This window comes from Pongo abelii, chromosome 23, assembly GCF_028885655.2.
Source record: "Pongo abelii isolate AG06213 chromosome 23, NHGRI_mPonAbe1-v2.0_pri, whole genome shotgun sequence".
Taxonomy (NCBI): domain Eukaryota; kingdom Metazoa; phylum Chordata; class Mammalia; order Primates; family Hominidae; genus Pongo; species Pongo abelii.
Window position 1 is genome coordinate 40651581 of NC_085929.1, and position 27089 is coordinate 40678669.

Consider the following 27089-nt stretch of genomic DNA (forward strand, 5'->3'; position numbering starts at 1 on the left):
TGTTTTGCTATAGTGCCACATGTCTCTGAGGGTCTGTTTGTTATTTCTTTTTTCAATCTTTTTCTCTCTCTGTTTTTCAGATTGGATAATTTCTATTGATGTGCCTTCACGTTCACTGAATACTCCCTCTGTCATCTCCAATCTGCAGTGCAGTCCATCCAGTGAGTTTTTCTTAAAAAATTCAATTATTATATTTTTCAATTTCTATGTGATTATTTTATATATCTTCTATTTCTTAATGAGGCTTTCTTTTTTAAATTAATTTCAAACTTTTTTACAATTGTTAGAACATTTGTGTAATGACTACCTTAAAGTCTTTGTCAGGTAATTCCAACATCTGTGACATCTGGGCATTGACATCTGTTGATTGTTTTCCCCATGGGAGTTAAGCATTTTCTGGTTCTTGGTATGCTGAATAATTTTGGACTGGATCTGAACATTTTGAACAGGATATTGTGCAACTTTGGGCCTCATTTAACTCCTATAGAAATTTTTTTTTTCCAGCAGGAAATCAATCTGGTTAGCTTCAGGTAGCAAGTTTCAAACCCCCTTCTGTGGACTGTGGTTTCAATATCAGTTCAGTTTTCAAACTTTGGTAGTGATATTTAAATACACCAGATGTCTGTACCACCCAGTGGTCAGTCTAAGAACCTGGAGTGTGGTATGTTAGTTCAGTTCTGAGTTCATTAAGTATGCTGATTAGGATCAAATCCATGCAGGCACGGCTTGGATAAGAGCACAGAAATTCATGAACCACTTTATGCAGTCACTTTCTTGAGCTCCTCTGTTTTATGTCTCTGGCACTTTACATTTGCCTCAGACTCTCTTTTTCTTCCTATAGCTGGAAAGTTGGGGCTTTAGTTACCTTACTCTGTCATGCACTTAGCTGTGCCTGTATCCAGGGTTGAACTGCAGGAGGACAAAGGAAAGGAGACTAATGTAAGACTCTTAATAGTAGGGACACTGGATGTGGAATATTTAGAAACCATAACTTTTCTGTAAATCTAGAAGTATTCTAATTTTTTTAAAAGCAATCAGTGTTGGCCTCATCTGTTGAGTCACAGGTTCCCTCCCTCAGAATGTTGGCTTCTGTGACCTCCTGTAGAGGCCTCTGTTACCAACATTATAGGATGGTTTGTGGACTGGGTTTGAGCAAACAGAGAGAAGGAAGAAATGGAGATATCCACACTCCCTCTGAGGGTGAGCAGTTCTCTTTCCTGTGCCTGGAGCCGGAACTAGAAGGTCTCTTTTGGAGCTCAGTCTGTTCACACACATACTCACTTCTCAATTTCAACATGCATTGCATTCAGGTGGGGGGATATTGGAGGAAAAGCAATGGTAGACTCACCTTGGTTTGGTGGTATAAATTCCCGTCTTCTCCAATGCACCTGCTGTGATTTACTTTTCAGAATCTTTAGCTGCTCCATGAATTCTGTGTTCAGTTGAAGGAGAAAGGGGGAATGTGTTGTTTTCATCTTTTTTTCTTTCAACTTTACCTCTTTAAAAACGTTTTAATTATTATATATAATACATATAAGAAAAGTACACATGGTGTAAATATATTGTTGCGTGAGTATAAATTGATAACTGCGAAGCAACCCCACAGGTTAAGAAAGAAAATATGAATGGTAGTCCCGAAGCCTCCATGACAACTCACTCCCTGTCTGCTAGAAGTAACCATTATCTCCTGATTTTATGGTAGCTATTTCCTGACTTACCTTTTATTTACTGCCTATACCATATCATAGTGTGATTTAGTTATATCTTTTTGAACTTTATATAAATTAAATCATACTTTATGTAATCTTTTGTGTCTGGCCTCTTTTCATCATTGTTCATGAGATTCACCATTGTTGTCTGCAGCTGCCATTAATTGATGATCACCTTTGTATTCCATTGAAAAAAATATATAACAATAGACTTATGCATTCACATGTTGATGGGCATTTGGGTTGTTTCTAGTTTGGGGCTGTTATGAACAATGCTTCTGTGACATTTTTACACATTTCTCTGGGAGTGCATGAGCTGGATTTCCCTGGGATAAATACTGACCCAGTGGAGTTGCTGGGTCAAAGCATATATCTTCAGCATCAATAATAGTGGCAAGCTGTTTTCTCAAGTTTTGTTCCAATTTACACTCTTACCAGTAGATGAGAATCCCTATGGCTCCACTGGGGCTGTGTCTTAGCCATGTTTGTACCTATCATGCATGACACAAATGATGTTCAATCTGCATTTGTTAAGCCATTGAACTGACAGCTGGCTATGACTGTGTTATGTGTGACTGAGATGAAATTCTTTTGTTCAGATTTTGAAAAGCCTTGGGTTACGCTCTATTTTCATTAGAAAGGAATTGAGGACATGTCACAACAATTATCTCCTCTGAAAAAATGTGCTCAAGAAAGCTAATGATGGTTTGTGAAGGGGAATGAAGATGCTGAGTCTTTAGAAGACTTTGATGGCATATCAAAGGCCATCATCTTGTTACTTGAGAGTGATAGGTTTGGTGGGAGGCCATGGACAGAGGGATAGAAGCAATATAAAAGAGGAATTATTTCAAGAACCACAGGACAGGAAAGAAAAGAATAACTGAGTAAATTCCATGGTTAAGGAATAGCATGTGAGGCATTGGTTGTTGTGTGTCAAGAATTACAATTCACTCCATCAAAGTGATGGCATTCAAGACTAGATGGAAAGAATTCAAACTGTGCAGTGTTGGAACAGATGAAACCACTCCATTTCTGGACTCCAATTTTGGGCATTGACTTTGTCTCTTAAACTATTTTAAACAAATGAATCTGAAAAATCTTCAAAACCTGGGTGACAGGTTAATATGTAGGGATAATCTCATGGTCTTACAAGGGTAAACTACAAAATATATAAAATCCTTCTGAATCTGGTTCAGATGAAAAAGTCGCTATGAGAAATAGGATATTCAGAATTAAGTGAAAATTATCTTGGAAACTCACTGAAGAGGTGAGTTTTTGGACAACAAAATCAAATCCATTCAATGTAGCAGCTGGGCTAAATAATGACAGTAAACATTTATTATTATTACATTTATTTTAAATGCCAAGCTCTGTCTGGGTGCTTTATGTGGATTTCTTAATGAATCCTCACAAAAACTCTATGAAGTTGAAAATATTATCCCTATTTTACAAATTGGGGAAGGGAGGCAAAGAGGGGTTTGCGTGACTTGCTCAAGATCACACGGCCAATTAGTGTTGCAGGAGAACAAAATATAGGCAAAGAGATCCCAGAGCCTACATTCTACTATTTTTTTTTTAATTTGACTTCATTTATTGAGATATTGCATACAGCCAGTGGAAGTGAGGATCTACTTGCTTATCTCACAGAACAACCAAATCACTAAGAAGAAACACGATGAAGACTTTTATTTTAAATCCGAAGGTTGAAAATAGTGATGTGTGCTGCCTTTTGATATTACCATTATGAAATAAGAATAAAGTTAAGGTTTTTTAAAGAATAAAGTTCAGAATTGCAATTTAACGATATATGTTTGGCACTGAAGTCTAGTACGTGATTAAGAACAGACTCTGGAGTCAAACCCTTTGGATTCAATGCCGAACCCTGCCATCTACTACCTCTGGTGACCTTGGGTGAATTTTATGACCTTTCTATGCCTCAGTCTCCTCATCTGTAAGATTGGGATGTTGGGGCTCAGAAATGAAGGCACCCCCAAAATGAAGGCATGAGAAGCAAAATTCTTCTCTGACCTTCTCCTATCCTCCAGTTCTCAATCTCATTTTCCCCTGAGGCTAGTCATAGAAAGTAGAATCTCTCTTTCCCAAGGCAGGTCATAGAAACCAGAACCCCTTTTCTCCAAAGCCAGCCATATAATAGAAAATTATTACTCTAATTTTTCCTCCTCCTTTCTATGCAAAGACTATTCATAAATTACCTGACCTACTTGTCTGATTGTAGGACATAAGACCCCCATTCCAGGGAAGGCCCTACCCTGTAGCCAGAAAGATGCAATGCATGGTCAGCAAAGCCAAAGAGAATCTAGACAGACAGGCCTTTCTGGGTTCCCCAACTCAGTCTACTGCATTAGATCATAGCCTTTTTGTCCAGTCATATTTCTACAGGGCTATTCATTCGTTATTGAAGCTAAGCGTAAAAATGGACAATTTCCTCCGTATATTTGGGTCTTCTTTTTTTTTTTAATTATACTTTAAATTCTGGGATACATGTGCAGAATGTGAGGTTTGTTACATGGGTATACACATGCCATGGTGGTTTGCTGTACCCATCAACCCATCATCTACATTAAATATTTCTCCTAGGCTTTCTACTCTTTTTTTTTCCTGGTTTTAAATATTAATATGTATACACTAAAACTCATTTTATTTTGCTGTTCAGTTGATGAGTTTTAACACATACATAGATTTGTATAGCCACCTTCACGATTGTGACACAGAACTGCCTCATCATCTCAAAATTCTCTCTTATGGTGTTCCTTCATAGTCCCACCCTTCCGTGACCCCTGGTTTTTGATTACCACTATAATTTGTTTTTTTCCAGAAAGTTGTATAAATGGAAACTTATAAAGTGGAACCTTTTCAGATTGGCTTATTTCACTTAGTATAACGCCTTTGAGGTTCATCTAATGTTGTGACTGCGACTGTTTTTTTTTTTTTAAGTTCTGGTTGGTGTTCTGTTGCGTCGATGGACCACAGTTTGTTCATTCATTCTTCTGTGAAGGACATTTTTGTTGTCTCCAGTTTTGGGCAATTTTGAAGGAAGCTGCGATAAATATGCATGTACAGGTTTTTGGCTGAACATATTTTCATTTCTTTAGGGTAAATATTAAGAGCTGATTTCTTGGTGAGGTGGTATATGTTTACAACTTTATAAGAAATTGCCAAAATGTTTTCCTGAGTGCTTATATTATTTTTCATTCCTATGAGCAATGCACAAAATATCCAATTGTCTGACATCCCCAACAGCACTTAGTAGTGTCAAATTTTTAAAAAATGTTTTATGTTAGCCATTCTCGTGGACACTGACTTTGTCTCTTAAACTAGTATAAACAAATGAATGTGAAAAATCTTCAAAACCTGGGCGACAGGTTAATAAGTAGGGATAATCTCATGGTCTTACAAAAGTAAACTACAAAATGTGTAGGTGTGTCTCATGATTTTAATTTGCATTTTGCTAATGACCAAGGCTGTTGAGCATTTTTTCATGTGCTTATTTGCCATCTAAATATCTTCTTTGACAAAGTGTTTGTTCAAATCTTTTGCTCATTTTCATAAATTGGGTTTTTTCCTCTTGGTGAGTTTTTAAGAGTTTTTTAAATATATTCTAAATACTTTTTTTGTACGATACATGATTTGCAAATATTTTCTCCTGGTCTCCAGCTTATTATTTCATTTCTTAACACTGCCTTCAATGGATCAAAAATTTTTAGTTTTAATGTAGTATAATTTTTCAATTTATTATTTTATGGATCATGCTTTTGCTATCGTGTCTAAAAATGTTTTGCCTAACCAAAGGCCAAGATGGTTTGCTACAATGTTTTCTTTGGGGCTTTATATGATTATGTCTTTCATATATATATTTATGTATATAATCTATCCTGAGTTAACCTTTTATAAAGTAAAAGATATAGGTCAATGTTTATTTTCTTACATATGGATACTTAATTGTTCCAGTTCCATTTGTTGAAAAGACTATTATCTGCATTGCCCTTGAAACTGGAATTGAAGAAATCCACAAAAATTTACTCACATTTTGTCAAAAACCAGATGACCATATTTGTGCACATCAATTTCTGGACTCTATTTTAGGGGTTGGCAAAGTTCTTCCTAAATGGCTACATAGTAAATATTTTAGGTGTGTGGGCCATGAAGTCTCTGTTGTGTGAAAGTAGAAACAGACAATAGATTTAGGAATGGGAGGGGCTGTGTTGAACATGGGAATTGAGAAAAAGGGAAGAGTTGAAGGTAACCCTGAGATTACCTTTTAACTTAAAGTTATTTGAGCTTTCTGTTGCTGGAATTCTGGATAAAGAGTAGTTAGCCATATTAGCCACCTATGTGTCCTGTTCCATAATACATAGGCTAGGGTTCTCAAATTTGAGTATGTATGAGAATCACCTGGAGGGCTTGTTAAAACAGACTGCTGGCCTGGCACGGTGGCTCATGCCTGTAATCCCATCACTTTGGGAGGCCAAGGCAGGCAGATCATGAGGTCAGGAGATGGACACTATCCTGGCTAACACGGTGAAACCCCATCTCTACTAAAAATACAAAAACATTAGCCAGGCGTGGTGGTGGGCACCTGCAGTCCCACCTGCTTGGGAGGCTGAGGCAGGAGAATCACTTGAACCTGGGAAGGGGAGGTTGCAGTGAGCCGAGATCGCGCCACTGCACTCCAGCCTGGGCCACAGAGTGAGACTCAAAACAAAAACAAAAACAAAGCAAAACAAAAAAACAGACTGCTGAGCCCCAGGGTGTCTGACTCAGTAGGTCTTGGGTGAGGCATGAGAATTTGCATTTCTCACAAGTTCTCAGGTGACACTGATGTTGCTGGTCCTCATTCCTGCACTGACTGCCCAGTGAATGCACCGTGCCATGTTTTCTGCCCTGGGGCATCTCTAGATTTGTGGCATGGGATTGTAGGATGCTTGTGGCAAATGTGCCTGGCATTCAAACATGTGCTACCTGGAAGTGCAAGGCAATTAGCACCCCATGGCATGGCAGACTTTTGAACCCTAGGGGATATGAGCTGGTGAACAAATGTTGGTGGACAATTCTGAGATGCATTCTCCAGTTCTCCTCTGAAGGTCCTGGGGGAATTCTGCCCCAGTTGTCCGCTGTGGCAACCAACTCGATATCGCACATCATGCCCTTGTTCTGTGTTTCATTATCTACAGCCTCCCATTCTGCTCCCGGGATCACTTTCCAAAACAAACTGCCTGCACCCAAGTCCTTGACTCAGGGTTTGCTTTCCAAGGGGAACTCAGTCTAAGGCATTTGCTGTGGTTCTCAATCTCTTCCTCTATCTCAATCAATGAAACATCCTAATAGTTACCCGGCAGGAGAAACACAGAGTTCCTTAGACTTGGTGGGCAGGGATTAAGTATTACTCATTTTTGTACTCACTGCACACATGCTAGTGACTGGCATGTAGTGGTGTTCAGAAAATTACAAAGAAATGAAACAGTTAAAGTATTTTTAGACTTATTAAATGAGAGTCGGTAGACAGGAATGAGCAGGAGTGAGTGGCAGATGTGCAAGTCTGGGTGGAGAGAGAAGGCTAGCTTGCATGCAACCAGTGGAGCACCAAGCAAGATGGCAGCTAACAAAATGCTCATTAAGATTTGAGGCTATGGAGGTCTCAGTTGGAATCCAAATTCCACCATTTCTTAGCTTTGTGGCTGGGGGCAAGTTTCCCTTTATACTTTGCTTCCCACATCCGTAAAATAGAAGAATAGTAATATCCACCTCATTGAGCCAAAAGTGTAAGGATGTATAGAAAGCACCTACCATGTGTCTTGGCATATAACAGGTATTTGAGAAAGGTTAATTCCTTCTATGTCTGGCCACTTACTCATCAAGGGTGCAGTGGCAGGAGGTTGGAATGCAGGACAGCTAAGATTTATTTCACTTGCAGTACTGTAGGAGATTGTGACGGTAGCCAGGTACAGGTTATTAAGAATAATGAAAATAAGAATGCTTATCTGTAGTAGCTAATGTTAATATAGTGCTTGGTAATGCCAGGCACCGTTCCAAAATATATATTTGATTCTAATTTAATTCTCAAGCTACTGTACGAGATAGGTCGCAGTATACAGTACTCCCAATTTTACAAATGATAAAACCAAGGCACAGAGAGGGTAAGTGACTTGATCAAAATCACACAGCTAGTAATAGGTGGAGCTAGGATTGAAGCGAGGCAGTGTTTCTCTTAATATTGTGCCATCTTTCTGGGAGTTGACTGCTATTCCTCTCAGCACTTACACTAGCGTGGTGCATTACAGGAACTACAGTTTGTACAGCAATTTTACATGTGTCATTTCTTTGAGCATTACAAGTGGAGAAGGGGAAGAGTGTTACAATATCTCCTATGGAAGAGATGTACAAAAAATAGCTTTTTCCATAGCTGGTATGTTCACTCCACTTGACCCCACTCCATATTGTTAAATGCCTCACATTGAATGAGCTGTATAGTGAGCTATGTAGAAGTGAGGAGGACATTACCTCTACCAATGAGGAGCTGCCTCTACCCTTAAGAAGGGTGGAAGAGTGAACACATGCACAGAGAAATGCTGTGTATAAGTTGTGGAGGTCATCGTGTGGGGAGAGCACAGCAGGAGGAAGTCGACTATGCCGGGGAGATCTGGGGTGGGTTCCAGAGGAGGCCGCCATCATGCTGGTATCTCCAATGCCACCCTTCTTCCTCTTCAGCTCTCTGTTATTGAAATTGCTCTCTTAACCTCTTTGCCTTCCCCCAAAGAAGGACAAGTAGAGAGAGACAGAGAGACAGAGAGAGAGAGAGACAGAGAGAGAGAGAGAGAGAGATATTATAGCCTGAACATGTCAATATGTAAGAGCTTAAAATGAGAATTATTGGTGTTTGCACAAAGCATTTGCCTCTTGTTCATCCCTGGCTATTTATTTGAAAAGTTGCCCCAAAGAATGTCAGGTTGTGGAATGAGTAAGACTGAGATGCCCAGGCATTGCTGGCCCCTTTCATGTTATTTGTGTACATGGGAGATGCAGAAATCCAATGAAAAGTCTTTTGTTTTAAATTGGTCTGTTTCATGTATCTGAAATGGATAGATTATGCTGCTGGCTTAATACAGACAAAAATCTGTCTCTGTACTCCTCTCGCAGGGCCTTGGCGTCACTGTTTCCTTTTCCATGAAAGGCAGGGGGCAGGCAGACAAAAGCAAGAGGTGACTGAACCCTGCTCAGGGGAGTCCTTTTTCTACCACTGTTTTCTTGATGGGGACTTTCAACAGCACCTCCAGACCTTTTACACCGCCTACTTCCAGAGTGATGGAGTGAATGATCCGGTTGGGGGACCACATTTCTGCTTAGATGAATGTAGCAAAGGGGACTAATTTGATCTCTCTCTCCTTCCTCCTCCACATGCTCAACAGAAGACAAATGCCTGGGTAAATGCCTCTGCTCCTCAGACGCAAACATCCTGCTGATGTGCTGGTCCTAGTTCTGGATTGGGAGGTTAGAAGATAATTGATCCATGTAACAATCCCACCTGAACCCAGATCTCCCAACGTGGGTTTTGTGTCAGATGACTTTTGTTTGCCCCTTCAGGTTCATTTCCTACCCTTTTATATTCTTGTTGCATTCCAAACTACATCCTTCATCAACAGACTACTTTGCCCTCTGGTTTCAGACTGGGGAATTCTGGAAGGAGATTAAAAGGCAGGAGGAGAGTAAGGTCAGGATATTTATTCCCTCAGCTCTCTCTCTCTCTGCCTGTCACCATTGGTCGGCTGAGTCTCTTAACTGGAGTCTGTGGCTCTATCAAGTAACCACTCCTCCCCTGGTCCCTTCCCTCCCAGGCATAGTAACAGCTTCTAATGTAACTGGGTCTGGTTGCTTTTCCTAAACCTTTCCCACACCCTTGGAAACAGTCATTTCATTAAACTCTCCTCTGTAACTTAGCCTGACTGGTTAGCTTCCATCAGTGGGACAGATGGCATTTTCCCAATATGGCTACACCAATCTATATCTCATCCCATATGTGCCCCTAAAATGTGATACTGAGACTCCTCCAACAAGAGGTGGGAAGTCTATGTTCCTTTCCATTAAATCCGGGTAGGACTATGAAAATAGCAGAAATGATGCCACATGACTTCCAAGGCTAAGTCATAAAAGACAATATGCCTTCTACTTTGTCCTCTGGGGCTGCTTGCTCTTGACCCCAGCCAGCATATGGAGACAACAGGTATCAGTGTCCTGGCCATGGGTCCCAGCTGACAACAGCATCAACTGCCAGGTATGTGAACAGATGATTCTAGCTCTCAAACTTTGAGCTGCTGTAAATGATGCAGAGTAGAGCAGCACTGACCTGTCCCCAGCCACCATCTGGGCCTGTCCAAATGGCAGCTTTATGGGCAAAATAAATATATATTTTTAAAAGCCACTCAAGTTTATAGTGGTTTGTCATATAGCAATAGATAAGCAGATAGCAATAAAGTTAATATTTGACTTCCATTTCTATTCTTATGTTTTATTTCTCTCCTTGTTTAGAAATCTGGGCAGGGAGGAAAAGCAAATTTATTGGGTGGCCTCAAAGATGCCAACATTCACCTGCTGAATTCCAGTCCCTCTAATGGAGATTTTACAATGTCTCCTCATGTATCCCTCACCACAAACCCAGGTGGGAGGTATTATTGTCCACATCTCCCAAGCCAAGAGATCATGGAGGCAGGTGAAAGATTAAGTAACCAATCCAAGGTCAGTGTGAGAGTCAGTGAAAGAATCTGAGGTGTAACCTAGGTTGGCAAAACTCCAAATCCCATGTTCCTCATATGGTGTAAAGCTGTTTTATCTTCTTATAATATTGTTATAAGAAGTGATATTCTCCATTGTGACTCTCTCACCAGTTTTTGTCTGTAGAGTCTGTATCCTTTTTATTTTGAAGGGAAAGGAATACTTTCTGATGTCCTGGCTGTTGTTTATTGAATCCTGTTTCACCAAGTCACTGTGTGATGCTCTTGGAGTGTGTTATCCCACTGGGCATCTCTGCTTTCCCAAGTGGCCCCTCAGAACCTCAGGCTCTCAATGTTCTTTATACACACTGATGGTGTGCTGCTTGAGGGCAGAAGCTATGACAATTTGTTCTATACCTCCACCTAGTGCCTACAGTTTCACTAACTGCTTAACAATAATCTGCAGAATGGGCCGGGCACAGTGGCTCATGCCTGTAATCCCAGCACTTTGGGAGGTCGAGGCGGGTGATCACCTGAGGTCAGGAGTTTGAATCAGCCTGATCGACATGGTGAAACCCCATCTCTACTAAAACATACAAAAATTAGCCGGGCTTGGTGGCTAATTTTTAATTTAATCCCAGCTACTCAGGAGGCTGAGGCAGGAGAATCACTTGAACTGGGAGGTAGAGGTTACGGTGAGCCGAGATGGTGCCGTTGCACTCCAGCCTGGGCAACAAGAACGAAACTTCGTCTCAAAAAAAAAAAGAAAGAAAAAAAGAATCTGCAGAATGTCTGAATGCGTATTTGTTTGTTTTCATCAGGTAAAAGGTTTGATCTGGGCATTCTTTCCTTCTTTCATTTCTCATCTGAAGGCCTCCTCCATCATTGTATCTGACCTCTAGGCACACAGAATTTCCCATGCTGGGGACATGTGCTTCTTTCTTGGGCCAGAGAGCCCATCCTGCCTGGCGTATAAGCTACAGTTTGCTGACTCCATAGTCCCAAAGTATCTGTCACTTACCAGCTTTGAATCTAATTTTTAGTCTGTTTCACCTTTTCAATGACTGTCTCCACTATACCAAACTGCTGCTAGAGGAGTTTTCCTAAAAAACACTCATTTGATAAGTGTATTGTCCTGCTTAATCTGCCATAACCCATTAGTTTCTGCAAGATACCCCCATCACTTGCCGCATGTAGTAGGATTCTCTAGAGGGACACAACTAATACGATATATGTATATATGAAAGGGAGTTTATTAAGGAGAATTGACTCACAGGATCACAAGGTAAAGTCCCACAGTAGGCCATCTGCAAGCTGAGGAGCAAGGAAACCAGTGGTGGATCAGTCTGAGTCAAAACCTCAAAAGTAGGGAAGCCGGCAGTGGAGACTTCAGTCTGTGGCCAAAGGCTCAAGAGCACCCGGCAAACCACTGGTGTAGGTCCAAGAGTCCAAAAGCTGAAGAACTTGGAATCTGATGTTCGAGGGCAGGAAGCATCCAGCACGGGAGAAAGATGAAGGCTGGAAGACTCAGCAAGTCTGCTCTTTCCTCTTTCTTCTTCCTGCTTTATTCTAGCTCCACTGGCTGCTGATTAGATGGTGCCCACCCAGATTAAGGGTGGGTCTGCCTCTCCCAGTCCACTGATTCATATGTTAATCTCCTTTGGCAACACCCTCACAGACACACCCAGGAAAAATACTTTGCATCCTTCAATCCAATCAAGTTGACACCCAATATTAACCACCACACCACACATAAGATCCTTCATGAACCCTCTAATGCTCTCTGGAGTCGAGGGCACACTGGGCTTCTCATCATGGCCTCGACAAAAACCTGACCCTCCGTGATTTTATGACTTTGTTCTTCTTGTAACATTCTCATCCTTTCTTCTCTGCCTGGTGAGTTCCTCAGCTTAAATGTTACTTCTACTGTGATGCCTGACTCCACCAGGCAGGTAAGCTCTTCTCCACTCTGTATATTTGCAGCATTTTGTTCATGACTCTTTTCCAGTGCTTAGCATATTGTTTGGTCACTTGTGTGTCTACATGTCTTATGCCCCCATTAGTTTGCAAGCTGTTTGAGGGCCAAGCTTGTGATTTTGTTATTAATGAAGCTGGATGATCCTGCTTCTGCTATGAACCATAATTTCATAGTAATTAAGAGTTAAAACTTTGGAATCAAATTACCTGAGCTGAAAACCCGGTTCTAGCCTATACTTACTGGCTCTGAGACCAGAGAAATTTACTTAACTTCTTTAAGCCTCAATTTTACCTCATTTTATTTTCTTTTTTCTTTTCCTTCCTTCCTTCTTTTTTTTCTTCTCTCTCTTTTTTTTTTTTTAGAGATATGGTCTTGCTCTGTCACCCAAGCTGAAGTCCGATGATGGGATCCTAGCTTACTGCAGCCTTGAACTCTTAAACTCAAACAATTCTCCTGCCTCATCCTTTCAAGTAGCTGAGACTACAGGTGTATGCCATCATACTCGGCTAACTTTTTTTTTTTTTTTTTTGTAGAGATGGGGGTCTCACTATGTTGCCCAGGCTGGTCTTGAACTCCCGGCCTCAAGTGATCCTCCTATCAGTTTCCCAAAGTGCTGGGATTACAGGCATGAGCCACTTTTTCGGCTTTCTTTTTAAAACTAAGAATAATAGTACTTATTTATAAGATTGTGAGTATTAAACAATTTATCCCATATAAAACTCTTGCCACATAGTAAACACTTAAATATTACCTGTGAGTATTATTATTCACACTGAACAATTACCGTGTACCAGTTTAGTTCATCAGATCTCACAGGAATTCTATTAGGTAGGCATTATTATTCCCATTCTACAGCTAAGGAAACTGAGCCTCAGGGAGAGTAAGGAACTTTTCCAGGTTTATGTGGTTGATGGGTGGTGGCGCATCCAGGCTGGGATGCTTACGAGGGGCTCAGTACAAGCTTGTCGAATCTATTTGAGGAGCCTGTTCAGTCTTTGTCCTTTCTTGTGACCAATGCAGATTTCTAATTCCCTTTGTTGCTGGAGCCAGAGTTCAGCCCCAGGGAAGTTGGTCCAGTTTTTCTGCCCTGTAGCCTTCCATGTTGTTCAGGTTCTGAGCCTGACTGCATATGGGTTGGGTTTGTTTGTTTTTGACTCCATTGAGAAGATGTCTTCCGGCCCATTCCCAGGTCAGTACACAAACTCATTCCATCTGCCTTACAATTAAGATTCAAAAGCAGACGGCAAGTAAATCCCTCCCTGTGCACCGATTCCAATCAGCAATTATGCTCTTAATGACCAGCTAAAAAGGAATTCACAAAAGCAAACCACAGTATTAAATATAGAATTATATTAATGCTGACCTGCTGGGAGCACTTTCTGTTCCTTTTCCAGAGTGATGCTTGAGAACAAGGATATAATCTTCCTTCCCCAAACATTTTTTGCCCTTTTAAGTAGAGTCATCTCTAAAATAAAGATTTGTGGGCTGAGTGTGGTGGCTCACGCCTGTAATCTCAGCACTTTGGGAGGCTGAGGCAGGTGGATCATCTGAGGCAGGTGGATCATCTGAGGTGATGATCTGTGGATCATCGAGACTAGCCTGGCCAACATAGTGAAACCCCGTCCCTATTAAAAATACAAAAAATTAGCCAGGCGGGCGCCTGTAATCCCAGCTACTCGGGAGGCTGAGGCAGGAGAATTGCTTGAACCCAGGAGGCGGAGGTTGCAGTGAGCCGAGATCGTAACATTGCACTCCAGCCTGGGGGAAGAAAAATAGATTGTAAGGAGGTAGCTGTTCCCCAGAAGACATGAAAACACCATTTTAAAACCACAGTCCAGGGTCACATCATGTTCTCCGTGAGTTGTCATAATGTGATGAGGCTGCAAGCTCTGCTTCCTCAGACCCACCCGTCTGGTGATTAAGACATCGTCTCTATGGATGAGTCCAGGTGAGCTGGTGCTTGTGCCAATGCATTATGGGGGAATGGAAGAAGAGACATTTGAAAACCAAACCAAAAATTCTAGCGCCCTTGTTGATGAACACTTACGCTAGGCCAACTTCTGTGCTGAGATCTTTATACTTTTGATTTCTTTGGGACCTGGGAAGAGTCCTCAGAAGGGAGCCACTGCCATTGTTCCCGTTTAACAGATGAGCAGAGTTCAGAGAGCTGATTTAGCCAAGTTCACCTAATGATGGCCTAAAAATCTCCACCCAAGTGTAACTGATTCACAAACTTTGACTTTTGACTACAAACTCACGAGAGAATAACCCTGAGTCCCCCAGTTGTGGTGATGGGAATGCTATGAGCATGTTTTGACTGAGTGTGTCCCGGAATGGTATTTAGTGCTTTCAGAAACATTAGGCCACCTTAGCCTAACAAGCACCTTCTTGGGTAGGTATTGCCGATTTTTTTCATTGTGGTGGCCCAGCTCCTAAGTGGAACAGCCTGGGCTTGTCCTAGTTGATCACACTGCCTCTCTGGTACGGAGATTGGGGTCAGCAGTGGGGATGGGCAGGATGAAGCTTCTGCTCTTTTATGGGGTGAAGTGGGTGAGAGTAGCACCTTGCTTCACTGAAGTTGCATTTTCCATTTGGAGAAGGCCAGCTGAGAATAGAAACTCACTCTCCACTCTTTCCCATGGAGCTCAAGGGCCCAGGGAATAACTTCAGAGAGACTATATTAGTTTGCGAAGATTTCCATAATAAAGTACCATAGCCTAGGGAGTTTAAACAACAAAAGTTTATTTTCTCATAGTTCTGGAGGCTGGAAGTGTGAGATCAAGGTGTCAGTAGGGTTGGTTTCTTTCAAGACCTGTCTCTTCCTAGCTTGCAGATGGCTGTCTTCTGTCTGAATCTTCACCTTGTCTTTTCTCTGTGCAGGTCTGTGTTCATATTTCTTCATCTTAAAAAGACAGCAGTAGTATTAGATAAGGGCCCACTCTCATGGCCTTTACTTAATTATCTCTTTAAAGACTGTCTCCAAATATAGTCACATGCTGAGGTATTGGGAGTTAGCGCTTCAACATACAATTTAGGCCATGGCGGAGACCCAGTAGAGTTTTTTTTTTTTTTTTAATCAAACATCCATAACTTGATTTTCAGTAAGTCCATATGGCAAAAACCCCCAAATCTCTCTAATCATCAGGTTCCACATTTCTGAAACTGGCAGGTAGTTGTGAGAATAAAATGGGACAATATATTTAAAGCACAAAGCTGTTTAGGTTCTCAAAGCATTAGTTCCCATCGCTGCTGTACAGACTCACTTCCCAACACCACAGCTGTGGCTAAGTCCCGATTCTATTCCCAAAATGTTTCTGGCTGTTCTGTGGATGGCTAAAGACTAGGGTCAAACACATTTCATTTGGGGAAAAAATGCTACTTGAATTTGTGCTGGTGAACTTTTTCTTGCCCACTCTCTCTGGCTTGTACTTCTATGGTGGTAGAGACAATGCTAAGTATTCACAAAATCTTGTTTAATATTCATCTTCTTGTGCATGCAGGCAGAGTATAGTTCCCAGCTATCCTGCAGGTAGGTTAGAGATATATGACTGGGTTCTCGCCAACAGCATGTGGGCAGAGGTTACATAATCTACTCCCGGGCCATACCAATATTTTGGAAAATTTTTTACTAACAAAAGTTATAAGGATAGTATAGAAAGTTCCTATGTATCCTTCACCCAGCTTCCCCGGATGTTAGCGTCTTGCGTAATCATGGCACATTGGTTAATTACTAAGATATTAATGTTGGTACTTTGCTGTTAAACAACAGACTTCAGATTGCACTTGTTTTTCCACTGATATACTTTTTGTATGTTCCAGAATCCAATCCAGGATATCATATTGCATTCAGTTATCATGTTTCCTTAATCTTCTCCAATCTGTGACAGTTTCTCATTCTTTTCTTCTTTCATGACTTTGACAGTTTTAAGGAGAACTGATCAGATATTTTATAAAATATTCCTCAGTTTTAGTTTTTCTGATGTTTTTCTCATTATGAAACTGGGAATATAGGATATAATCCTATAAGGAAGAAAACTACTGATGTAAAGCATGCTTCTTATTGCTTCATGTAGAGGGTCCATGAACTCCACATGACTTAGCACTGCTGGTGTTAACCTTAATCCCTTGGTTAAGGTGGTATCTGCCAGTTTTATCTACTTTAAGGGTAGTACAGATACTCTTTGACTTACGAGGGGTTACATCCTAATAAACCCATTGTAAATTAAAAATGCTATAAATTGAAAATGTGCTTAATACACCAAACCTACCAAAGATGATAGCTTAGCCTAACCTGCTTCAAACATGCACAAAACACTTATGTTAGCCCACAGTTGGACAAAATCATCTAACACAAAGCCAGCTTTATAACAAAGAATTAAATATCTCATGAAATCTTGTAATTTATTGAATAGTGAAAGTGAAAAACAGAATGACTGTATGGGTACTCGAAATACAGTTTCTACTGAATTCATATTGCTTTTGCACCATCCTAAAGTCAAAATATCATAAGTCAGAGATGTTTCTCATCTCCATAATTTAATCCTTGGAGATGAGTCAGTAAGTCCAGCCTACTCTCAAGGGTTTATTCTAGCTTCCCCTCTTTGCTTATTTTTAACTTCTTTTCTGTGACAGTAAAAAATGTAGTTTCCATTATCTACAATTTATTTAGTTATTTGTTAATCCCAGTATACAATCAACACACCATTTTTCAAGGTTAATTAGGTCAACTCCCTTTTTTTCTACTCCCATCAGTGAGGTTATATGACATATTTGTATATTTGTAATACAGTTAGATTTCTTTTTCTTTTTCTTTTTTTCTTTTTTTTTGACAGAGTCTCACTCTGTCCCCCAGGCTGGAGTGCAGTGGCGTGATCTCATCTCACTGCAACCTCTGCCTCCCAGGTTCAAGCGATTCTCATGCCTCAACCTCTCTAGTAATAGCTGTGATTACAGGCGCCTGCCACCATGCCTGGCTAATTTTGTATTTTTAGTAGAGACAGGGTCTTGCCATGTTGGCCAGGCTGGTCTTGAACTCTGGACCTCAGGTGATCCACCTGCCTCAGCCTCCCAAAGTGCTGAGATTACAGGCATGAATCACTGCACCTGGCCTAGATTTATTTTTCATAGCCTGGATTCCATCCTGGTTTCCCTGGACATCCTAGTCGCTTTTTATAAAAACTGTGTACAGTACAATTGACTCTATAAAAATTTTGACAAATACATAGAGTTGTGTAACCACCACTTCAGGGCCACAGAGAATCGTTCCACAACCCTGAAAAATCCCTTATGTGGACTTCATGTAGTCACCCCCTTCCCTTCTCCCAACCCTTGGCAACCACTGATCTGTGTTCTGTTCCTAAAGCTTCGCCTTTCCTATCATATCATATAAATAGAATCATATGATATGAATGCTATGAAGTATTTTGGTTCTGGACTTCTTTCAATTGACAAAATACATTTAAGATGTATCTATGTTGCTGTTGAATCAACAGCTTGTTAATTTTTTTTTTTTTTAGAGCTGAGTAGTGTTCTATTGTATGGATGTGCCACAATTTGTTGATCCATTTAGAACTTGGCATATTTTTTCCTGCCCGATAAAAACATTGCTGTCATTATTATTGTAAAGACCTCATGATCATCCTGTTTTTTGCCTTGCCCTAACCTTGAAGTGGGACTCAGTACCTCTTTATAATCCACTCCTGGAAAGAATCCTCTTTTCAAAGTATTAGTGAGCAATGAAAATTTTGCTCAAGATTTTGTAGAGGGAATTCAGAAGGGCTTTACATTATACACTCTGCAGCAAACACCAAATTGTTTGGTATTTCCAAATACCCCATCAAGTGTGTGTGTGTGTGTGTGTGTTCTTCTTTCTCCCTCCCTTTTTTTTTTTTTTTTTTTTTTTGAGACAGAGTCTAGCTCTGTCACCCAGACTGGAGTGCAGTGGCACCATCTCGGCTCACTGCAACCCCCGCCTCCCGGGTTCAAGCAATTCCCCTGACTCAGACTCCTGAGTAGCTGGGACTACAGGTGCACACTGCCACTCCCAGTTAATTTTTTGTATTTTAGTAGAGACAAGGTTTCACCATGTTGGCCAGGATGGTCTCGATCTCCTGACCTCCTGATCCACCTGCCTTAGCCTCCTAAAGTGCTGGGATTACAGGCGTGATCCACTGTGTCCAGCCTCTTCTTTCTCTTTTACCCCACTCAGAGCTCCAACATCTAGGTGGTGCCTTCCAACTCCCAGACCTTCTTCCTCTCCTCCTTTCCATAACTCTCTCTCATTCCCTGTCTCCTGATGATCTAGAATAATTTAGCTCTGATTCCTCCAAGCTTATCTTCCACAACCATCACCCTGCTCAGCAAACAGAGAACCCTGTATTCACCAGATTTTGTCTTTCTCAGTAAGTAATGCCTATGTTTTCTATCACATTACTTTTTATAACTTCCTACTGTTGATGTGAGGGCTACCTGAATGAATGAGGTAATGTATATGAAGCCTTTTACACAATAGCTGGCATATAACAAAGTACTAAATAAATTGTAATTTTTTATTATTGTCATTTTATTTTAACTACTCCTGGTAAGAGATGGCTAATGTAGGAAGCTACCAAATAAAGATGTATTACTTAGATCTTTCATGGCTTGTTTTACCTTTGACAAGAAAAGAGACTTCTAGAAAGAGGCCTGTTCAAGGATGAAGCTCAGAAAGACTTCAGGAAACCAGGAACCCCTACCTCTGAAGCAATTCTTGAAAGCCTTGGTAGGAGTGATTATTGATTAAGTCTCTGCGGTTGATCTACCCCAGGGGTGAAGGTTGCCTGCTTACTAAGAAGAAAACCTGCTGACCACTGGCCTTGTTAGACACTGCTAGGTTCCTGGAGAGGTTTCCTGGCCGAGGTTGAGAGACAGAAATTCACCCATCTGTTAGAGATTTTGCAGGCCCAGCCCAGCTTGAAAAGCAGGGCCATGTACATGACCTTGGGATGGGCCTTTGCTCATATCTTCACTATTCTGATCCCCACAGTCTGTTTTGAGATTCTGGCTTGCTTACTGTGCAGCTGGATGATATAAACAAAGTGTGTTTTTAGTCTTGCATGATCCCTTTTAAGTTAGAACCAAAGTTGTCATCTTCCTCTTAACACAGGCTTCTCCTCTTCCAGGGTTCCCTTTCTCAGGAAGAGCAGCACCAATCACACAGCCATCCCCTAAAGCCTCCCTGAATAGTTTTCTCCCTGATCTAGTCACTTTTTCCAAACCATAGATTCTACTTCTACAGTATCTCTCAGCTCCATCCCTTTCCACTGCCTCTGGCTTCCTTTATGCTCTCATCAGCTCTTTTCTGGCCCAGCTTTTGCTGGTCTCACCCCTGCTATAATAAAACAAAGCAAAACCTAAGTGACTCCCTCATCAGTCAGGTTATGCTATCTTATATATGTAATGAAACAATGAACTCCAAAATCCCCAGGGCATTCAGCAACAAAGGCTTATTTCTCACACACACACTGCACACTTCTCACTAGTTGGCCGTATTTCTCTGTTCCACATTACTCCAGGCCATACTCTGGAATGGAGCAGCTACCTTGTGGAATAATGATGGTCTTCCTGTCTGAGACAAGGAGAAGGGGCCGGGCATGGTGGCTCACACCTGTAATCCTAGCACTTTAGGAGGCTGAGAGGGAGGATTGCTTGAGTTCAGGAGTTCGAGACCAGCCTGGACATATAATGAGACCTCATCTCTACTAAACGTGAAAAAAGATAGCTGGATGTGGTGGCGCATGCCTGTAGTTCCAACTACTTAGGGGGTGGGGGTCAGGGGTGCTGAGGCTAGAGGATCACTTGAGCCTGGGAGGTGAAGGCTGCAGTGAGCCATGATCAAGCTACTGCATTCTAGCTTGAGCAACAAAGCAAGATTCTGTCTCAAAAACAAACAACAAAACAAAACAAAAAACAAAGAGAGGGAACATTCCTTCTATGTCACAGGCTATGACAAAAAAAAAAAAAAAAGGGAACATGGTGAGTTGCTTCTAAAACATTTTCCTGGAAGTAACACAAATGACTTTTTGTCGTATTTAGTTGGCCAAAACAAGTCTTATAACAAACCTGATTTCAATGGAATTTGGAATTATAATTTTAATCAGATGTTGGTAAGCACTTAGATAGTCTGCCATACTCCTATTATATAAAGTCCTTAGCTTGGCAACAATTGATATCCATTGGGGTTTTGCATCACATCTAGGATGAAATCCTTTAGCAATTGTGTGTACTTTTCCATTAGGATCTAGGCACTCATTCACAGCTCCATTTTTCTAACCATCTCTCCACGAGTTTATCTAACCGACATATTTTCAACCAATTCTTGTGTAAGTAATTGGGGCTACAGGGATACATAAGACACAAAACCTGTCCTCAAAAAGTTCATAAATGGAGAGATATACAAATAAGTGCACTAAAAGCTTGATTATAGAAAATTATGAACATATTCAAGTATGAATAACCTAGTATCATGAACTCCCTTGGACCGGCATCCAGCTTCAGCAATTACCAATTCGTTGCCATCATCTTTGTCTCTATCCCCACCAGTATCCCCCATATTATTGTTTTTTAATTGGAATTTTTATTGAGATCATTGTAAATTCACATGAAGTTGTAGGAAATAACACAGAGATCTGTGTATCCTTCATGCAGTTTTCCCCAACACTAGCTTCTTGCAAAACTATATGCAGTACAATATCACAACTAGGATATTGACATTAATATAATCTATCAATTTTATTCATTATTCTCAGTTTTACTTATGTTGTTATATTTGTGTGTGGACAATATCACAACTAGGACATTGACATTGATACAATCTATCAATTTTATTCATATATTCTCAGTTTTACTTATGTTCTTATATTTGTATGTGGATGTATTTTGTCCATGTTATTTTGAAGCAAATCTGAGACATTATATAAATGCCCCCTGAATTAGTATAGTATATATGTTTATAAAATAAGGACTCCTTAAAAAAATTATCATTCCCATACCTTAAAAAGTTACTCCTAATTCTTTAATGTCATCAAATATTAAGGTAGTATTCAAATTTCCATTTTCCATAAATGTCACTTTTTAACAATTTGTTTGAATAAGGTCCACACCTTGTGACTGGTTGACATGTATTTTAAGGCTCTTAAAATCTAATGTATACTTTCCTCCTTCCTCTCCTTCTCTCTTTTCCCCTTGCAACTATCTCTTTTGTCCTTTATAGTTTCCCATGAGTGATTATATCCACATGTTATATTTAAAAATGTTTCCCTGTCCTCTTTATTTCCTATACATTGGCATTTGGATCTCAAGATGTGGTCAGATTCAGCTTCGATATTTTTTGGCAAGACTCTTCCAAAGGAGGCACGTAAAGTCTGGCTGTCTCTCTTTTTTGTGACATTGGTGTTCCTTGCCAATGTTGATTAATCAGGGGTTACAAACTGGCAACATTCTAATTCTATTGCTCCTTTCTGATTCAATATAAAATTACTGATTCCAGAAAAATCAACTTATTGCCTCTACTATTTGGTTACCAAGAAGGCAGGTATTTAAATAGTAAATTGAATTCTCTAGTATCTTCCAATAATGACCAATTACTTTTAAAATTTTAGGCATCATTATGTACTCATGAGTGAAAACACATTTGATGTATTTTAATCCAGTGAAGTTATTTTTCTTTCCTGTTCAAAGTGTTAATTTTTGGCCCATGGGAATCTCTTCAAGTTGGCTTCTGATTTTTTCAGCATTAGTCTTGGTAGTCTTTGATCGTTTCCTAGGAATCTCGTATGGCAAAATGTTAGGCTCTCTGTCCATTTCCTGCTCCAGACATGGAATCAGTTGTTTCTCCAAGGAGTCCTGATATATTCTACTCTACGTGTATGTGTGTTTAACGTTCACATGTAGTCCTTGTGTTGCTTTTGCTGCAGTGATTTTGGCTAACTGAAGCTCACACTCATGTGGTGGGAACCCAAGAAGGGCTCATGAGAACAATATTCTCTTAGTCCTTTTTTGATGACAACCATTTGTTTAGCTGCCTTTTTGTTTTTGGCAGTGTCTAGCTCTGTCAGCGAGGTTGGAGTGCAGTGACACGATCAAAGCTCACTGCCCTTAAACTCGTAAGCTTAAGTGACCCTCCTACCTCAGCCTCCTGAGTAGCTAGAGCTACAGAAATGTGCCAGTGTACCCAGCTAATATTTTTAAATTTATTTTGTAGAGACTGAGTCTCATTGTGTTGCTCAGGGTGGTTTCAAACTCCTGGCCACAAGCAGTCCTCTTGCCTTGGCCTCCCAAAGTGCTGGGATTACTAATGTGAGCCCCTGCGCCTGGCCCATTTGTCAGTTTTTATACCTGAAGGTTAGCTTAGCTATATACAAAATCCTTGGCTCACTTATTTTCTTTCTTTTGGTATATTAAATATGTTATCTATGGTCTTCTGACATAATGTACTGCTATAAAAAATTTGATGGTCATCTGATATTCTTTCCCTTATATATGACTTACTCTTTGCACTGGGATGCTTCAAACTTTGTTTTTTATATAAGTAAAGGAATTTTGTTAGAGTATGTCTCTATATTGCTTGGCCTGGGTTGACTATACCTAGATATAAGATGTGCATTTTGAAATACAGTCTCAAACTTAAAACAACATTTTATTTTATTTTATTTTTATACTTTTAAGTTCAGGGGTACATGTGCAGGTTTGTTATTATATATACATAGGTAAATTGTCATCGGGGTTTGCTTTACAGAGTATTTCATCACCCAGTTATTAAGTCTAGTACTCATTAGTTATTTTTCCTGATATTCTCCCTCCTCCCACCTTCCACCCGCTGGAAGACCCCAGTGTGTATTTTCCCCTCTGGGTGTCCATGTATTCTTATCATTTACCTCCCACTTATAAGTGAGAACATGCAGTATTTGGTTTTCTGTTCCTGTGTTAGTTTGATAAGGATAATGGCCTCCAGCTCCATCCATGTCCCTGCAAAGGACATAATCTTGTTCCTTTTTATGGCTGCATAGTATTCCACTGTGTATATGTACCACATTTTCTCTCTCCAGTCTGTCACTGATGGGTATTTAGGTTGATTCCATGTCTTTGCTCTTGTAAATAGTGCTGCAATGAACATACACATACATATGTCTTTATAATATAACGATTCATATTCCTTTGGGTATATACTCAGTAATGGGATTGCTGTATCAAATGGTATTTCTGTTCTTAGCTCTTTGAGGAATTGCCACACTGTCTTCCACAATGGTTGACTAATGTACACTCCTAAAAACAGTGTGTAAGCCTTCCTTTTTCTCTATGACCTCACCAGCATCTGTTATTTTTTGACTTTTTAATAATAGCCATTCTGATTGGTGTGAGGTAGTATCTCATTGTGGTTTTGATTTGCATTTCTCTAATGATCAGTCATGCTGAGCTTTTCTTTATATAATTGTTGGCTGCATGCATGTCTTCTTTTGAAAAGTATCTGTTCATGTCCTTTGCCCATCTTTTAATAGAGTTGTTTGCTTTTTCTTTGTATATTTAAGTTTCTTTTAGATGCTGGATATTAGATCTTTGTTGGATGCATAGTTTGCAAATATTTTCTCCCATTCTGTAGGTTGTCTGTTCACTCTATTGATAGCTTCCTTTGCTGTATAGAAGCTCCTTAGTTATCCCATTTGTCAATTTTTGGTTTTGTTGCAATTGCGTTGGTGTCTTCATCATGAAATCTTTGCCCATTCCTACATCCTGAATGGTATTGCCTAGGTTGTCTTCCAGGGTTTTTGTAGTTTGAAGTTTTACATTTAAGTCTTTAATCCATCTTGAATTGACTTTTGCGTGTGGTATAAGGAAGGGGTCCAGTTGCACTCTTCTGCATATGGCTAGCCAGTTATCCCAGCACCATTTATTGAATAGGGAATCCTTTCCCTATTGCTTGTTTTTGTCAGATTTGTTGAAGATCCAATAGTTTTTGGTGCATGGCCTTATTTCTGGGTTTTCTATTCTGTTCCATTGGTCTATGGGTCTGTTTTTGTACCACTACTATGCTGTTTTGGTTACTGTAGCCCTGTAGAATGGTTTAAAGTTGGGTAGTGTGATGCCTCTAGCTTGTTCTTTTTGCTTAGGATTGCCTTGGCTATTTGGCCTCTTTTTTGGTTCCATTTGAATTTTAAAATAATTTTTTCTAGTTCTGTGAATAATTTCAATGATAGTTTAATAGGAATAACACTGAATCTGTAAATTGCTTTGGGCAGTGTGGCCATTTTTTCGATATTGATTTTTCCTATCTGTGAGCACAGAATGTTTTTCCATTTGTTTGTGTCATCTCTGATTTCTTTGAGCAGTATTTTGTATTTCCCCTTGTAGAGATATTTCACCTCCCTGGTTAGTTGTATTTCTAGGTATTTTATTCTTTTTGTGGCAGTTGTGAATGGGATTGCTTTCCTGATATGGCTCTCAGCTTGATTGTTGTTGGAATGGAATGCTAGTGGTTTTTGAACATTGATTTTATATCCTGAGATTTTATTGAAGTTGTTTATCAGCTTAAGAAGCTTTTGGGCTGAGACTATGGGGTTTTCTAGATACAAGATCATATTGTCTGCAAACAGGGATAGTTTGACTTCCTTTCATCCTATTTGGATGCCCTTTATTTTTTTCTCTTGCCTGATTGCCCAGGCCAGGACATCCAATACTATGAGGATTTGTGACAGAGGGCATCCTTACCTTGTGTTGGCGTTCAAGGGGAATGTGTCCAGCTTTCACTCATTCCATATGATGTTGGCTGTGGGTTTGTTATAGATGGTTCTTATTATTTTGAGGTATATTCATTCAATACCTAGTTTATTGAGAGTTTTTAACATGAAGAGGTGCTGAATTTTATTGAAAGCCTTTTCTACATCTATTGGGATAATCATGTGGTTTTTGTCTTTAGATCTGTTTGTGTGATGCATCATGTTAATTGATTTGTGTATGTTGAACCAACCTTGCATTCCAGAGACAAAGCCTATTTGATCATGGTGGAAAAGTTTTTGATGTGCTACTTGAATCAGCTTAAAACAACATTTTAAAGTAATTGTTTTTTGAGTTATAGTTTTAGGATTTATTTTGTTTATTTTCTTTGGCTTTTTTCTTCTAGCACTCTATGCATGTGTTGGGTTATCTGATTATCTTCTATATTTGTCACTTTCTCTTGTGAATTCCTATTTATTTCTTTGAATTAAAAATTTCCTCTGTTCATCTTCTGTCTCTTTTATGGTACTATCTGGGCCAGGTGCAGTGACTCATGCCTGTAATCCCAGCACTTTGGGAGGCTGAGTTGGGCAGCTCACTTGAGGCCAGGAGTTGGAGACCAGCCTGGCCAACATGGTAAAACCCTGTTTCTACCCAAAATACAAAAGTTAGCTTAGTTGAGCAAGGTGGTGCTCACTTGTAGTCCCAGCTTCTCAGGAAGCTGAGGCATGAGAATTGCTTGAACCCAGGAGGTGAAGGTTGTAGTGAGCTGGAATCATGCCACTGCATGACTGGGTGACAAAGCAAGACTCTGTCTCAAAAAAAAAAAAAAAAGTACTATCTATTATTTACTGTTCTATTCAGTTTCTTCTGTTTTAGTCTTCATTTCTGAGCTTTTTTTTCCGAGACGTAGTCTCACCCTGTTGCCCAGGCTGGAGTGCAGTGGTGTACTCTTGGCTCACTGCAACCTCTCCCTCCTGGGTTGAAATGATTCTCCTGCCTCAGCCTCCCGAGTAGCTGGGATTACAGGTGCCCACCACCACGCCCAGCTAATTTTTGTATTTTTAGTAGAGATGGGGTTTCACCATGTTGACCAGGCTGGTCTTGAACTCCTGACCTTGTGATCCGCTGCCTCGGCCTCACAAAGTGCTGGGATTACAGGCATGAGCCACTGTGCCCGGCCATTTCTGAGCTTTTTTTGTTGTTGTTTCTTATTTTTTCCTGAGTTTTATCATTCTACATTTTAGTGTATTTTATTCTGATATGTGATGTTATTTTTTAATATCTTCCATTATTGCTTCTAATTCTTTTTTGTTTATTTTTAAATATTAGGTTATAAACAGTTTCATCTGTTCCTTCCAAAAATGTTTGTCTTGCTTTCATGATATATAAGGACATTATTTTGCTCTTAATTCACTGTTTTTATAATTATACATGGGAATTAAGCATAACATTTTCTGATGCTCATTTTTATATGAAAGTTATTTTTCTGCAATTTTTGGAGGAAGAGGTAGGTCAGGATGGATTTTATAGCATTAGAGCTTTAGAGTTCTCTTTTCTGATGTTTTTGTAAAATGTTAGGAATTCAAGGACTTAACTAATTCTCAGATCTTGTGGCTTCTTTTCTTCTACTTTAGTCTGGACTTCTTTGCCTTTTGTCTCTGTTGTTTCTGTCCTGCTCAACTTCAACTCTGTTCCTAGTATGTCTCCCCAGTGTGAGACTTGATGTTGAAAGGGTATTTATCACATGTTGACCAGTTAGTTTTGGGCATTCATAAAGCACACTACTTTTGCTTTATGAAAAAAGTACTTTATGAAAAAAGTGCTTTATGAAAAAAGTACTTTGTATTCACTCGCATATTATAGAGGAATAATTCTTCCATAATGATATGGTTTGGCTGTGTCCCCACCAAATCTCAACTTGAATTGTAT

The 27089-nt window shown here is 39.9% G+C and overlaps 1 long non-coding RNA gene across 11 annotated transcripts in view; it reads left to right on the forward strand.

Moving 5' to 3' along the window:
* The window catches only part of LOC129052730 (uncharacterized), a 154468-nt gene that overhangs the window by 55157 nt on the left and 72222 nt on the right, over positions 1-27089 (forward strand). For all 11 annotated transcript variants that reach the window (XR_010139511.1, XR_010139514.1, XR_010139520.1 and 8 more), the window contains one exon: positions 81-161. This is a non-coding gene — a long non-coding RNA (uncharacterized LOC129052730). The remainder of the gene's footprint in view (positions 1-80; positions 162-27089) is intronic.